The 13,899-nt window shown below is 43.1% G+C and overlaps 1 protein-coding gene across 1 annotated transcript in view; it reads right to left on the bottom strand.

Annotated features, from left to right (window-relative positions):
• The window catches only part of SH3GL3 (SH3 domain containing GRB2 like 3, endophilin A3), a 169,824-nt gene extending 156,319 nt beyond the window's left edge, over positions 1 to 13,505 (bottom strand). Inside the window, exon 1 of the mRNA XM_074399946.1 lies at positions 13,484 to 13,505. The gene's annotated coding sequence lies outside the window, so the exon portion shown is untranslated. The remainder of the gene's footprint in view (positions 1 to 13,483) is intronic.
• Between the last annotated feature and the right edge of the window lie 394 nt (positions 13,506 to 13,899).

Consider the following 13,899-nt stretch of genomic DNA (forward strand, 5'->3'; position numbering starts at 1 on the left):
AGAGACTACACATGAGAGAAAGCAAGCCTACTCTGGTCTCTCTCTTATTATAAGGACAATAACCGCATCTTGAAGGCCCCACCCTCATGAACTCATCTAAACCTAATTATCTCCCAAAGATCTCCACCTCCAAATCCCATCACATTAGGGGTTAGGGCTTCAGTATAGAAATTTGAGGGTAACACATTCAGTGCATAACACAGAACATCTTGAATGTGTATGTTTATATTTTTAAATAAATTTGTAAAACTAGGGACATTATTTCTTCAAGTATTTTTTATTGTCCTCTTCCTTTCTGAAACTCCTATTACACAATTCTCACAGGCTTTTTCTCAATGCAGTTCTGTCTGCCTTCTAGCTAGAGTGATTTTTTTCTTGGAATTGTTTACTGAGTTTTCTGCACTATTTTTTTTCTTTTCAATATTGTGGTGAGTTTTCCTTCCCCATTTTTTTTCCAATTTTTTTTTTTGAGACAGAGTCCCACTCTGACACCCAGGCTGGAGGGCAAGTCCCAAAGTGCTGGGATTACAGGCATAAGCCACTGTGCCTGGCCTTTTCAAAATATTTTCATAAGAAGCCAGGAGAGGCTGCATCGGGAATTGCTGACCAGACATTAATTTTGAACCAGAAGTTATCATCTTGCAGCCAGGCACAGTGGCTCATGCCTTTAGTAATCCCAGCACTTCGGGAGGCCAAGGCAAGTAGGTCACTTGAGGTCAAGAGTTTGAGACCAGTCTAGCCAACATGGCAAAACCCTATCTCTACAAAAAAATACAAAAATTAGCTGGGCATGGTGGCACATGCCTATAGCCCCAACTACTCTGAGGCTGAGGCAAAAGAATCACTTAAACCTGGAAGGTGGAGGTTGCAGTGAGCTGAGATTGTGCCACCGCACCTCACCCTGGGTAACAGAGTGAGACTCTTTCTCAAAAAAAAAAAAAAAGAAAGAAAGAAAAGAAAAGAAAAAATAAGTTACTACCTTACATTTCTGATTAGTTTTTAAATTTATTCTATCCAATGATTACTTAATGCACAGACTTCTATAATTTACCTCTTCATTGCAATTACACCATTTACTTATGTAAAATTATGTTCTTTGTTCCATTAAATTTTTTTTCATTTAATGCCATTTTGTCTGATATTCACATTCCTGATTATTTATTTATACACACACACACACACACACACACATATATATATATATATAGAGAGAGAGAGAGAGAGAGAGAGAGAGAGAGAGAATCTTGCTCTGTTGCCCAGGCTGGAGTGCAGTGATGCAATCACAGGTCACTGCAGCCTCAACCTCCCAAGCTCCAGTGATCCTCCCACCTCAGCCTCCCAAGTAGCTGGAAACCATAGGCCCTGATTCTTTTCTTTTTAAAAATGCCTAATATAGTCTCCCATCCTTTTATTAACTGTTTCATAATACATTATACCTTACATTGTCTCTTGTCATAGCACAAAATTGGATTTTATATATTGAATCAATATTTTGATAAAGGAGTTTAACATTTAGTTGTACATTTAAACTTACTGTAACTGGCATATCTGGGTCCAATTTTATCATATTTTATTTTATTTTATTATTATTATTTTTTTGAGATGGAGTCTTGCTCTGTTGTCCAGGCTGGAGTGCAATGGCACGATCTCTGCTCACTGCAATCTTCATCTCCTGAGTTGAAGCAATTCTCCTGGCTCAGCCTCCCAAGTAGCTGGGATTACAGGTGTCCGCCACCTCACCCAGCTAATTTTTGTATTTTTATTAGAGACAGGGTTTCATCATGTTGGCCAGGCTGGTCTCGAACTCCTGACCTCAAGTGATCGAACTGCCTCGGCCTCCCAAAGTGCTGGGATTACAGCTGTCAGCCACTGCACCCAGACTAATTTTATCATCTTGTTCTCTGCTTTTTACCTGCTAAGCTTCCTCATTGTTTCTTGAAGTGCACATTTCTCTCAAGTTCCATGTTTTTCTTCCTTCTTTGCTTGCTCCTTCTTCGTCTCATTCACAAGCTTCTCTTTCTCTATCCATTCCTAAAATATTGGGATTTCTCAGGATGCTTCCTTGGCTCTTTTCACTCTATATTTTTATTATTTGGAAACATCTCGTCTATTTCTTGGACCTTAATTATTATTTATATACTGTTCACTCCAAAATCTATATGTCTGGTTGTAATAATAGGCAAGTTACTTAAATCCTTGTTCTCAGTTTGTCTGTAAATTGGAGGTACTATCTCATGGGGACATAGTAAGAATTAAGAGAATTAACAAAATATTTAAATCCATACCTAGCTCTTAATAAGTACTACATAGTGTTAGGCATGACTAATGTTGTTGTTGTCGTAGCTCTGAGCCATCTCCTGAGCTGTAATTTATGTGTGCGAGAATGCTGTATATCACTAATTGGATGTTTCAGAAGCACCTCAAACCCATGTCTGTTAATGACCTCATCATCTTCTCTCCCAAACTTGATTCTATTTCAGTAAATGTCACTGCCTGGCTGCCCAAATCAGAAACATGGTTTTCGCCATGACTGCCACAAATAAAAATCCATAACTACAGTGGGTCTGCCCTAGTTTTTACACTTTTGTGTGTGTGCACACACATACATATGCACACATGTGTAAATGTGTATGAACAGTAGGAAGCTTTTCATACATATAAATTGGGTGAGGGGCTTCAGGTGGTGAAAATGATATTAGAAAGTTGGAAGGAGGCATGTTTAGGAAATGGGAAGTTGTTTAGAGGGAGAGAGCTGAATCAGAAGTTCAGGATCAGGTTGACTGATGTCCCAAATGAAGAGTGTATGAAGGCCGGACACCGGTTTAACGCTCCCATTCAGGTGTGTAACAGTTCTCAGTAGACTCAAAGAAAATGATGACGACACTAACATTTTTAGAACAAAACAGAAAAATCTGACACCTTGAAACATTAATTTTCTGAGTTGGCAGTGTTCTTTCCCTACATTGTGTCCATTGTGTTGGCCATAGTGTGCTGCCTCTTTTTTTTTTTTTCGAGATTGAGTCTCACTCTGTCTGTCACCAGGCTGGATTGCAGTGGTGCAACCTCAGCTCCCTGCAACCTTCACCTCCCGGGTTCAAGCAATTCTTCTACCTCAGCCTCCTGAGTAGCTGAGGCTACAGGCGTGTACCACCACACCCAGCCAATTTTTGTACTTTTAGTAGAGACAGAGTTTCACCATGTTGACCAGGACGGTCTCGATCTCTTGACCTCATGATCTGCCCGGCTTAGCCTCCCAAAGTGCTGGGATTACAGGCGTGAGCCAACAGGCCCAGCCAGTGCGCTGCCTCTTCCTGAAGAAGGCAGCAATGTCCCAGCACAAACTCTAGTCCTCAAAGAGGGAAACATTGACAAAAACTTTATTGGATAAACTTTTGCCCAATATGAAGTCTCCTCCCAATGTCGTGCATGTCCCAAATCCCTTACCAATGAACAAAATCCCATGAGCCAAACAAAGAATGAGGAGTGTTTGATTTGCCTAATTTTCTTCCTTAACGTTACATGGCAGATGTACTCATCAGGCTTCCCTGCAACGTTTTGCTCTACCTGCAACCCTACAACCTGATAGGGGCCTGATTAATGCAGCTGGGATGAGGACAATTCAGATTAACCTGATTATTTGGGCAGAGAAAACCACTCTGTGAACAACAACCATTGGCTTCCAGAGGGAATACCAGATGTCTCTCAGGAAAGAGAGGATCATTTCAAATATTTACTCTCTCATTGTGGTACCCGATTAAGATTTGCTGCAATTCTGAGTAATCCTCCTTTAAGGGCCCTTAAGATCCCCTGCAGCAGGTGGATGGTGGTATTCTAGTTTTGTCTTCGTGGTTCACACATCCATGGGAAGCAGACTAGATGAGTGAGAATATTCATTTTTCCCATCAAGTATGCTGGCCCCTGCCTCCCAGTAGAGCCATGAAATGATCTGAAAGATGGGGATCGGAAAGCATTGCAGGCAGAAGTAGAGCATGTACAAAGGCCCTGTGGTGGGAAAGGGCACAGGGCTGAGAGAAAATCAGTGTGCTGGGCTGCAAAGTCAGAAGAAGCATGATGTGAAATGAGGCTGGAGCAGTAGATGGAGCCAAACAGTGTGGGTCCTGTTAAAGATCTGGACACAAAGTATAAAGGGAAATCATTGAAAAATTGTAAAGCAGTAAACAGAGGAGTGGCCTGATCCTATTGGCAGACTCTGTGGAGGAACTCCGGGATGGAGAACAGATTGGAGGGGGGCTGGTATGGAGGCAATGCTTCAGACATTAGGGGTGGGTGAGTTGAGCCAGGGCAGTCTGGGAGGCAGAGAGAAGTGGACGGATTCCAGAGACAGTCTCAGGTGAAAGTGACAGGATTTGGTGATGGATTGACTGAAGGGAAGGGGGTGTCAGCCATGATGCCTCACCCCTGAGGCTGCCAAGAGCTTAGGTCAGCCTTTCTCCGTCTCAGCTGCCTTTTCTGGAACAGACCGATCCTCCAAAGGGAAAAGTAGCCCCAGATGCTAAGCTCATATTTCAGGCGTTCCTTTGCCTTCAAGATCTCAGCACTGTCATTTTTCACTGCTTTTTGGGGGGTCTCCAGTGTCTCAAGAAAACTTTATACTTAGTCCAGTTTTTCTAGTTGTTCTCTGAGGAAGGCTTGGCCTACGTAGCCTGGCCCGTCTTTACCTAAAATGGAAGATACAGTCTAGGCAGTCTATGTCCAGCTCAGAGACTTCTGTCTCCCCGACTCCTTCTGCTCCCTCACAGAAATTACTGAGCTCTGGGAGTCAGGAGACACAAATTCTTGCCCAGACCCTACCACTCACCTTCCCCAACCTTCCCCATGATCCTGAGCACGTGAGTCCCCTCCCAGCTGTGAGCCTGTTTCCCATGTGGTGCCTCCTTCCAATGCCTCGTGTTGTGAGGTGGGATACAAGTACACTGTGATGTTTGTTTGGGGTGATGTGACCTACAATCTGTCAGACCCCTGTGTGAGCCACGTTCTGTAGTCTCTGCCACCGGCTCTGACCCCAGATACCAAAGCCGATCAGGCTCTGTGGAAACTGAGACAGCCACTCCATAGAGTCTGATGTTCCCAGAGCTCCTTCCAGCCTCACAGTGGCAGATCCAAGTTTCATGGACCCAAAGCTTATATAACTTGAGAGGCTCTCTTTAAGAAAAAGAATACTACTGAACCAACACAAAATCAGGTATAAAAGTGAATAGTTAGAAAGGAAAAAGAAATGTCAACAATTCAAATTTAAGAGCTCATACATATCTGGATTAATCTAGTTCAGACAGAAGGCACAATTCACAAAGGGGTTTGGACAGGTAAAGTTTAATATAAAGAATGGTTACCTGGTAATAGGGGATTAACTATTAAGGGGTAAAGAGAACGCTAAAGAATGCAAGGATCGTGGATAAAAGGCACAGCCATGACCTCCAGAGCTAAGAGTACTCATGGAAAAAACAAATTTCGAAGAACCCCTCCAGGGCTGAGATTCAGACCTCAATAGAGAGGGCTGTGGGTATGGCCCAAGGATTGCTGATAAAGTGTGCTGAGGTGTCACAGGACCAGTCTGGCAAGCAGTAAAACCACCTGCTAAAGTGTGGACTGGACTTGCTGGGAAGCCACCCACAGTGGGTACTGGGAGGCTGCCTATCAGGTACCAGAGTACCAACCCTGACAGACACACCTTGCATCCTTCAATCCAGTCATGGTGACCATATTGACTCAATATTAACCATCACAAGTCCACCCCTTGTCAACCCTGTCAGAATTCACTGAACGCTACTACTGGAGTGTCCCAGAAACTTGCTGGGGTAAGCACCATGGGGTATGGCCAAAAGCCCCAGAAATAAGAAAATGCACCAGAAACAGGAAGAGAAGCTCCTTTGTCCTCCACTGTCCCTTCAGCTTCCTTCTCTGGCAAAACTCCACATTATGCCAGCTGGTAAGGGAGCCATGTTTACAGGGTCTGATTCCAGCATCATAAGGCAGAACAAAGAAGGGTGGGTGACATCTGAGAGGCAATAAACTGACAACTGAAACAAATGCAAACCAAAACCACAATGAGATAGCCTCAATCCTGTTGGGATGGCTACTTTCAAAAAATCGAAAAACAAAGACAGCAAGTGGTTGGTGAGGATGTGAGAAAACAGAACTCTTGCACACTGTCGGTGGAAATGTAAACTAGTACAGCCATTATGGAAAACAGTATTCAGGCTCCTCCAAAAATTAAAAATAGAGCTACCATATGACCCAGCAATCCTACTTTTAGGTATAAATCCAAAGGAAATAAAGTCATGATCTGGAAAGATACCTGCACTTCCCAGTCCATTACAGCACTATGCACAATACCCAAGATGTGGAATCAACCTATGTGTCCCTCAGTGGAGGAACAGATAAAGAAATTGGGAGGCTGAGGCAGGCGGATCACTTGGGGTCAGGAGTTTGAGACCAGCCCGGCCAACATGGGGAGACCCCATCTCTACTAAATATACAAAAATTAACCAGGCATTGTGGTGGGCACCTGTAATCCCAGCTACTCAGGAGGCTGAGGTAGGAGAATCACTTGAACCTGGAAGGCAGAGGTTACAGAGAGCCAAAAATCACGTCCCTGCACTCCATCCTGGTGACAGAACAAGACTCATCTCAAAAAAAAGAAAAGAAAAGAAAAGAAAGAAATTTGCTAAGGGGATAACCTCAAGCGTTCTCACCACATGCTCAAAAAGGTAACTATGTGAGGTGCTTGATATGTTAATTAGCTTGACTGTGGTAATCATTTCACAATAAGACATGTATATCAAAATATATTTTTTTCTGAGACGAAGTCTTGCTCTGTCACTGGGCTGGAGTGCAATGGCGCGATCTCGGCTCACTGCAACCTCCGCCTCCTAGGTTCAAGCGATTCTCCTTCCTCAGCCTCCTGAGTAGCTAGGATTACAGGTGCCCGCCACCATGCCCAGCTAATTTTTGTATTTTTAGTACAGACGGAGTTTCACCATGTTGGCCAAGATGGTCTCCATCTCTTAACCTCATGATCCACCCGCCTTGGCCTCCCAAAGTGTTGGGATTACAGGCGCGAGCCACTGCACCCAGCCAGAACATCACATTTTACACCAGATTTATACTTTTATTTGTCAACCATACCTGAATAAAGCTGGGGGGGGCGGGGAAATGGAAAAATTGCTTATCACATCATCATCATCATAATTACTTTCATTAACTACCTTCTTGTACATTTATCCTACCATTTTTTTTTTTTACTTCAAACACTTTGACTTTGGATGCCTCTCTTTATGACAATGATTTTGTGCTATTGTTTTCCATCAAGAGGAAAGTAATTCAGTACCTCTTCTAGCATCTTGATGGAAATGATTTTTTATTATGGACTTTATTAATGTTTTCTTTCACCTTCACAGCCTCTTGTCGCTGCCACTTCTGCAACTGCACCCCCACCCTCTTCAATATCTTGGAGTGAAGGCCTGGGTTATCACTGTGTGTGAGGTGTGTACAAGGGAATGCTGTCCTAGCAGGGAAACAGGCTGTCACTGGGGATGACGCACATGTGGACAGCAAGCCCGGCTCAGGCACTGCACCAAGCCTAGGCTTCTCCCCTCTGTCCTGGAGGAGAGCACACTGATCCCAGGAAGGGGCCCTGGCAAGTGAGGGGCCTTGTGGCTGAAGCTTCATTAACTTCACCAACTCTCTTCTGCCTGTACAGAATAGCAGAACTGATTTTCCACTTGTCTCCAGAGCCCTTTTGGCAATTTCTAAAATTTTGTTTCACCCTCAAAGGATGAAGACATTATTCAAAGCACATTACTCTTTTTTAAAATGTTGTGTTCTTGATTGATTGATTGATTGATTTAACTTTAAGTTCCAGGATACATGTGCAGAATGTGCAGGTTTGTTACATAGGTATACATGTGTCATGGTGGTTTGCTGTGCCTATCAACCCGTCATCTAGGTTTTAGGCCCCACATGCATTAGGTATTTGTCCTGACGCTCCCCCTTCCTTTGCTCCCCACCTCACAACTGGCCCCAGTGTGTGCTGTTCCCCTCCCTGTGTCCATGTGTTCTCATTGTTTAACTCCCACTATGAGTGAGAACTTGTGGTGTTTGGTTTCCTGTCCCTGTATAAGTTTGCTGAGAATGATGGCTTCCAGCTTCATCCATATCCCTGCAAAGGACATGAATCTCATTCTTTTTTATGGCTGCATAGTATTTTGTGGAGTATATGTACCATGTTTTCTTTATACAATCTATCATTGATGGGCATTTGGGTTGGTTCCATATTTTTGCTATTGTAAACAGTGCTGCAATAAACATATGTATACATGTGTCTTTATAGTAGCATGATCTATATTCCTTTGGGAATATAATCTAATTTCATATATATATATATATATATATATATATATATATATATATATATATATATAAAATCACCTTACTGGGTAATGGGATTGCTGGGTCAAATGGTATTTCTGGTTCTAGATCCTTGAGGAATTGCTACACTGTCTTCCATAATGGTTGAACTAATTTACATTCCCACCAACAGTATAAAAGGGTTCCTACTTCTCCATATCTTCTCCAGCATCTATTGTTTCCTGACTTTTTAATAATCACCATTCTGAGTGGCATGAAATAGTATCTCATTGTGGTTTGATTCGCATTTCTCTAATGATCAGTGATAATGAGGTTTTTTTCATATGTTTTTTGGCTGCATAAATGTCGTCTTTTGAGAAGTGTCTGTTCATATCCTTTGCCCACTTTTTGATGGAGTTCTTTGGTTTTTTTCTTGTAAATGTGCTTAAGTTCTTTATAGATTCTGGATAACAGACCTTTGTCAGATGGATAGATTACAAAAAATTTCTCCCATTCTATAGATTCAGAGACATTTTTCTTTGTTCAGGCAAATTCCCCTCACTCTTCCTCCTTATGAGGGCACCAGCACCATCCCCGATCAAGTACCTCACTGGTGTCTGAGCTTCATTTGTTTGTACAGGCACAGGAGACTTTAAAAACTCTTCTGTGGTACCAAGAAACTCACTTAAACTCACAGATTATATAGAAGAGTGTGTGTCTTGGAGCAAGGTTGGGTGAGGGTGCAGAATGAGAAGAGAAAGGGGCCTGCAGTGGTTGTGGAGAGGCAGCAACAAGGTTGATAATACTTGGTGACATATTGATCAAAACAGCATGGCACTGGTACCAAAACAGACATGTAAACCAATGGAAGAGAACGGAGACCTCAGAAATAACATTGCGCATCTACAACCATCTTATCTTCGACACACCTGACAAAAGCAAGCCATGGGGAAAGGATTCCTTATTTAACAAATGGTGCTGGGAAAACTGGCTAGCCATACGTCAAAAACTGAAATTAGACCCCTTCCTTGTACCTTATACAAAAATTAACTCAAGATGGATTAAAGACTTAAATGTAAAACCCCAAATCATAAAAATCCTAGGAGAAAATCAAGCAATACCATTCAGGACATAGGCATGGGCAAAGACTTCATGACTAAAACACCAAAAGCAATTGCAACAAAAGCTAAAATTGACAAATGGCATCTAATTAAACTGAAGCTTCTGTACAGCAAAAGAAACTAACATCAGAGTGAACACATTACTCTTAAGGAGCAGTTTGAGAAATGAGGTGGCCTCTTGGGATAAACATCTAGAACCCCCTCCCAAAGGACTATTTGAGAGGCAACAGCAGTCACCACAACTCCAGCCGGTTAATTTTTTTAAGGGCACAGTTTCATGAACACAAAGTCATATCATGTAGAGATATTTTTATCTTCTTTCATCAACCGTATCGCTTCTTTCAAACATAAAATAACTTTTGAAACAAGGATGACTGTGGTCATAATCAATATTTCTCCCGAGCTGAGCCTACTTCAGAGAACAGTGCATATTGGAAGTTTCTGCTCATATCTGACAATCCCAGGCAGCAAGCAGGAGGGCAACAAATGATTTTCCAGGCTTGGTTTCCACCCTCACCCCAACCCATCCCCCATTACAGGATCTGCATTCTGGGCTACTCTTACTTGGACGGAAAACTGGAGAAGTTTGACATGTTGTTAACTATGTTGTTATTCATGGTCCATCCTGAATAACCCACCAGCCACACCCACCAGCTTTCCTATATGTTCCTGTGTAGAAAAAAAAGTTACTCTTAGTATGGGCTTGGGGACAGGGAATGTGGGGAGCCTCTATCACGCAGGAAGGGAAACAAGGCCCAGAGACGCTTACTTGTTTCAGCCAAGTCTCTTCCAGCCACCTAGTAGTCTCAGCTCCAGCTACGCCAATCTCCCTCCACTCTCTAACATCTTATTTATATGTATAATATTTTTCTACCACAAGAGAGAACTCAACTATCACTCAAAATCCAGATGCAATTTTAAAAACACTTAATTACAATTGTATAATTACTTTTTAAAATTGTATGATGTTTTTAAAAAAGACAAACTAGAAACGTATTTGCAATTTATATCACAATGGGTTTTTATGCCTAATATATTGAGACCCTAAAAATTTCACATGCCAACAATATCTAAATAGTAATATACTAAGAAAAAAATACTACTTGCAGCAGCCACTGGTGCCTTGGTGTGCCAGAGAAAGTCTGGGGAACGGATGGAGGTGGGAGAATTTGGGTGCTATGCTTTATCACTGGGCCTGTGTCCAGAGCTGAACTGTGCCCACCGCCTCAGATTCATACGTTGAAGTTCTAACCTTCAGGACCTCAGAACATGACTGTATTTGAGATAGTGTCCTTGGGGAGTTAACTAAGTTTAAATGAGTAGGATGTGTCCTAATGCAATATGACTGATGCCCTTCTGAGACGAATAAATTTGGACATTCACATTCACAGAGGGAAGACCATGTGAAGATACAGAGAGAAGGCAGCCCTCTGCAAGCCATGGAGACAGGCCTCAGGAGAAACCAGTGCTACCAACACATGCAGCACAGACTTCAGGCTGGAGAACTGTGAGAAAATACATTTCCATTGTTTTAAGCCACCCACACTGTGACACTTTGTGATGGCAGTCCAGGTACACAAATAGAGCCCTGAAGCAGCCCTGTTTAACCTAAAGAATCACACAAGACTCTCACCTTCTATCTTCATGTCTCCCAACTGTTGGCTTTCCTAGAAACACGGCATTGGCATCTTTTGTGTCCCAAAAGAAGGGTTCTGATGGATCCAGCGTAGGTCAAGTCTCCATTGATTGACCAATCACTTGAAGGGTGGTGTGGAATGATTGACTCAGGTGGGGTAAAAAGCCCACTATCTACCAATCAAAGGTGCTACTGACACTCAACTTTCTGCCTTAAAACGAGCCAGAGTTCCCACCTGACATTTGCTACTCTCTGGCCTTCCAAAGTGTCATCCTGAGCAAAGCCACTCATGTAAATAGGTGAGACAGTCAACGACCAGTGGACTCTGGAAATACAGGAAGACATGCAAGGTACCAAAATGTCCTTCTTGACCACAACCATTCACTATATCTCAAATATACTCTTGGCATGTTGCTTTTTAGGGCATCTCCTGCTATGCACCTTCTTTTAAAAAACACACATGCCTGGTAGTAGTAGCAGGTGGAACTAATTGTTGCTACGTTATTAATTTCTTGGTTGCCGTTTTTCTTTGTAGAAAAATCAGAGAGTCCTAGAGACTGTGGGGAAAGCCCAAGCAAAAGGGAAGTGAAGTACAAGAGTTTTACAAACTTAAAACTTTCATCGAACTACCTCCAATGTGCCTCTCTTGGTACTGTAATTTAACTATGTTCCCCAAAAGAAAAAGCCAAAGAAGTATCACAAGATACAGCTTCTATCTCCTACCACCAATTTAAAGTTGGGTACAAAAGCCCTATCTTTCCCAGATCACCAGCTTTTAGAAGTGTCTCAATTTCAAGATTTCATTTGTAACAAGTGGCAGCCAACTTCATGTGGCCTGGTCATCCACTAGGATGGAGCTATGGGAAGCAGACTAAGAATGGACCTAAACCTAAATGGTGGTCAAGTCCCAGGACAGCAACTAGGGCAAATGATGGTAAAGAGGGTAATGAAGTGGGCAAAAGAGGAGGTCAAAGGAACCAGGGCTAAGAATTTGAGAAAATGAGGCTGGTATGGCAGGGACTCCCTTCTGCACCTGGCCCTGGCAAACGTTGAGAGCCAATGGGATTTGGCAGTGCTTCTAAAAATGTCTCGGTGGATCCCCCTGTTGGTTTCTCATTCTCCTGGTTGGCCTATTTAAAATATAGATTCCTGAGCTATCCCTCATCCAGAGCCACATTCCCCAGCCAGACTCACTGAATCCAAATCTGTAGGGTCAGGGCTCAAGAAAAAGCACTGTCAAAGCACCTCCACAATGATTTTTATGAATGTGAATTTTTAGAACTTTACTGAAGTAGAGGTTTGTACCTTCAGAGAAAGTAAATAGATGTACCTAGGTAGAGGGGTCGTCTTGATATCAAAACAGCAATCAAGAGAAATACTTTTCCAACTTAGCAGAGCTGGGGAAAATCTTGCCCATGAACCCCTGTCTCATGCCCCAAACTTAGCCTTTCCAAGCTCCCCATTCCTGGTCTCCTGATATCCCTACCCAGGGCTCAGCTGGACTCCTGCATTCCAGACATGAGGTGGAAAGTCCTCAGATCCTCCTCCCACAACTACATAGGGACTTAGAGGAAGGTCAGTCCTCGTGGAAGACTGGCCCAGGATGAGGTACTCCCATGCCAATCCTTGGCTATTTTCTCCAGCTTGTTGAGTGAGTTCTTTTTACTCCCATTCTGTGTGTATCTCTGCTGGTGCAGAGGAACTGAAGCCCTGGCCTCGATGGCTGCCTTTTGGAATTCTTTTCACCTGAACCATGTCTGGAGATTATTCTTTGCCTGGATGAACATTTGCTTGGGACTCCATCCAACCAGCCTCATCCTAAGCACCTATCAAGTGTCAAACCCAGTACTTAGTAGTTGCTCAATCAAAATGTGTGGGAAGGATGGATGCAGAAATGGGTCGATGCATGGATAAATGGATGAATTGATGGATGTACTGCCATTTCCCTTCTAACTAGCCCCTTTGCCCACCAGGTGGGGAGATGGCATTGATCTAAGGTGAAGTCACAAGACCACAGCTCTGTCTTGGTTCTGCTGTCATTCTCAGGCAGCCTCTGGTAAAGCACTTCCACTAGGGCAACATGAACAGCTGTGTAACTTTAGACCACCAGCCTGTGACTCCAGATGATGGAGATAATGGCTGTCAACCCCCAGATCCAGGCTATTTTTGGGGGTGGTTTACAGGGCCCATATTCCATAACAAATTGGTCCCCTCTCTGCTTCACTTTGATACCTTGAAACATGGCCGTATTCTGAGGCTCATTATGTAGCCAAATTGAAACTTTAGATTTTCTACATGAAAAAAAAATCACTGCAGTTGCAAATATTAAGCATTTGAAGGAAACCAACCACACACTTACTCAAAAGAGCTAGGTCTTAGCTTCTCCATCTGTAAAACCAGGCCCGGTCCCCAGACTCCTCAGGATGAACCAGCAGCTCCCAATGCCAGGAAAGTGCTTCAACATCAGGTGAGCTGTACAAATGAGAGGTAATTTGACAAGTCAGCCAGCACGGAGCAGCCAGTCAAGTCAATGCAGAGTGCTCTAATGCACTTAAAAGCCCAGAAGCAAGCCCAGGCTGAGTAATAATGGCCTAAACACCACCCGGGATTTCCCAAGTCCAATTTCCAGTGCTGATGGCATGGTGTTCCATCTCCATTGGGCTAATTAGGGCCCGGTGGAGACAGAATCTGACAGAGAGGCTCACCCTGGTCTTGGTCTAGATTTATGGGGAAGAGAAGTTGCCAAGAGGGTAAATCGCATACCAGTGGAGCTTC

The sequence above is a fragment of the Saimiri boliviensis genome, chromosome 5 (genome assembly GCF_048565385.1).
Source record: "Saimiri boliviensis isolate mSaiBol1 chromosome 5, mSaiBol1.pri, whole genome shotgun sequence".
In the NCBI taxonomy this organism is placed as follows: Eukaryota; Metazoa; Chordata; class Mammalia; order Primates; family Cebidae; genus Saimiri; species Saimiri boliviensis.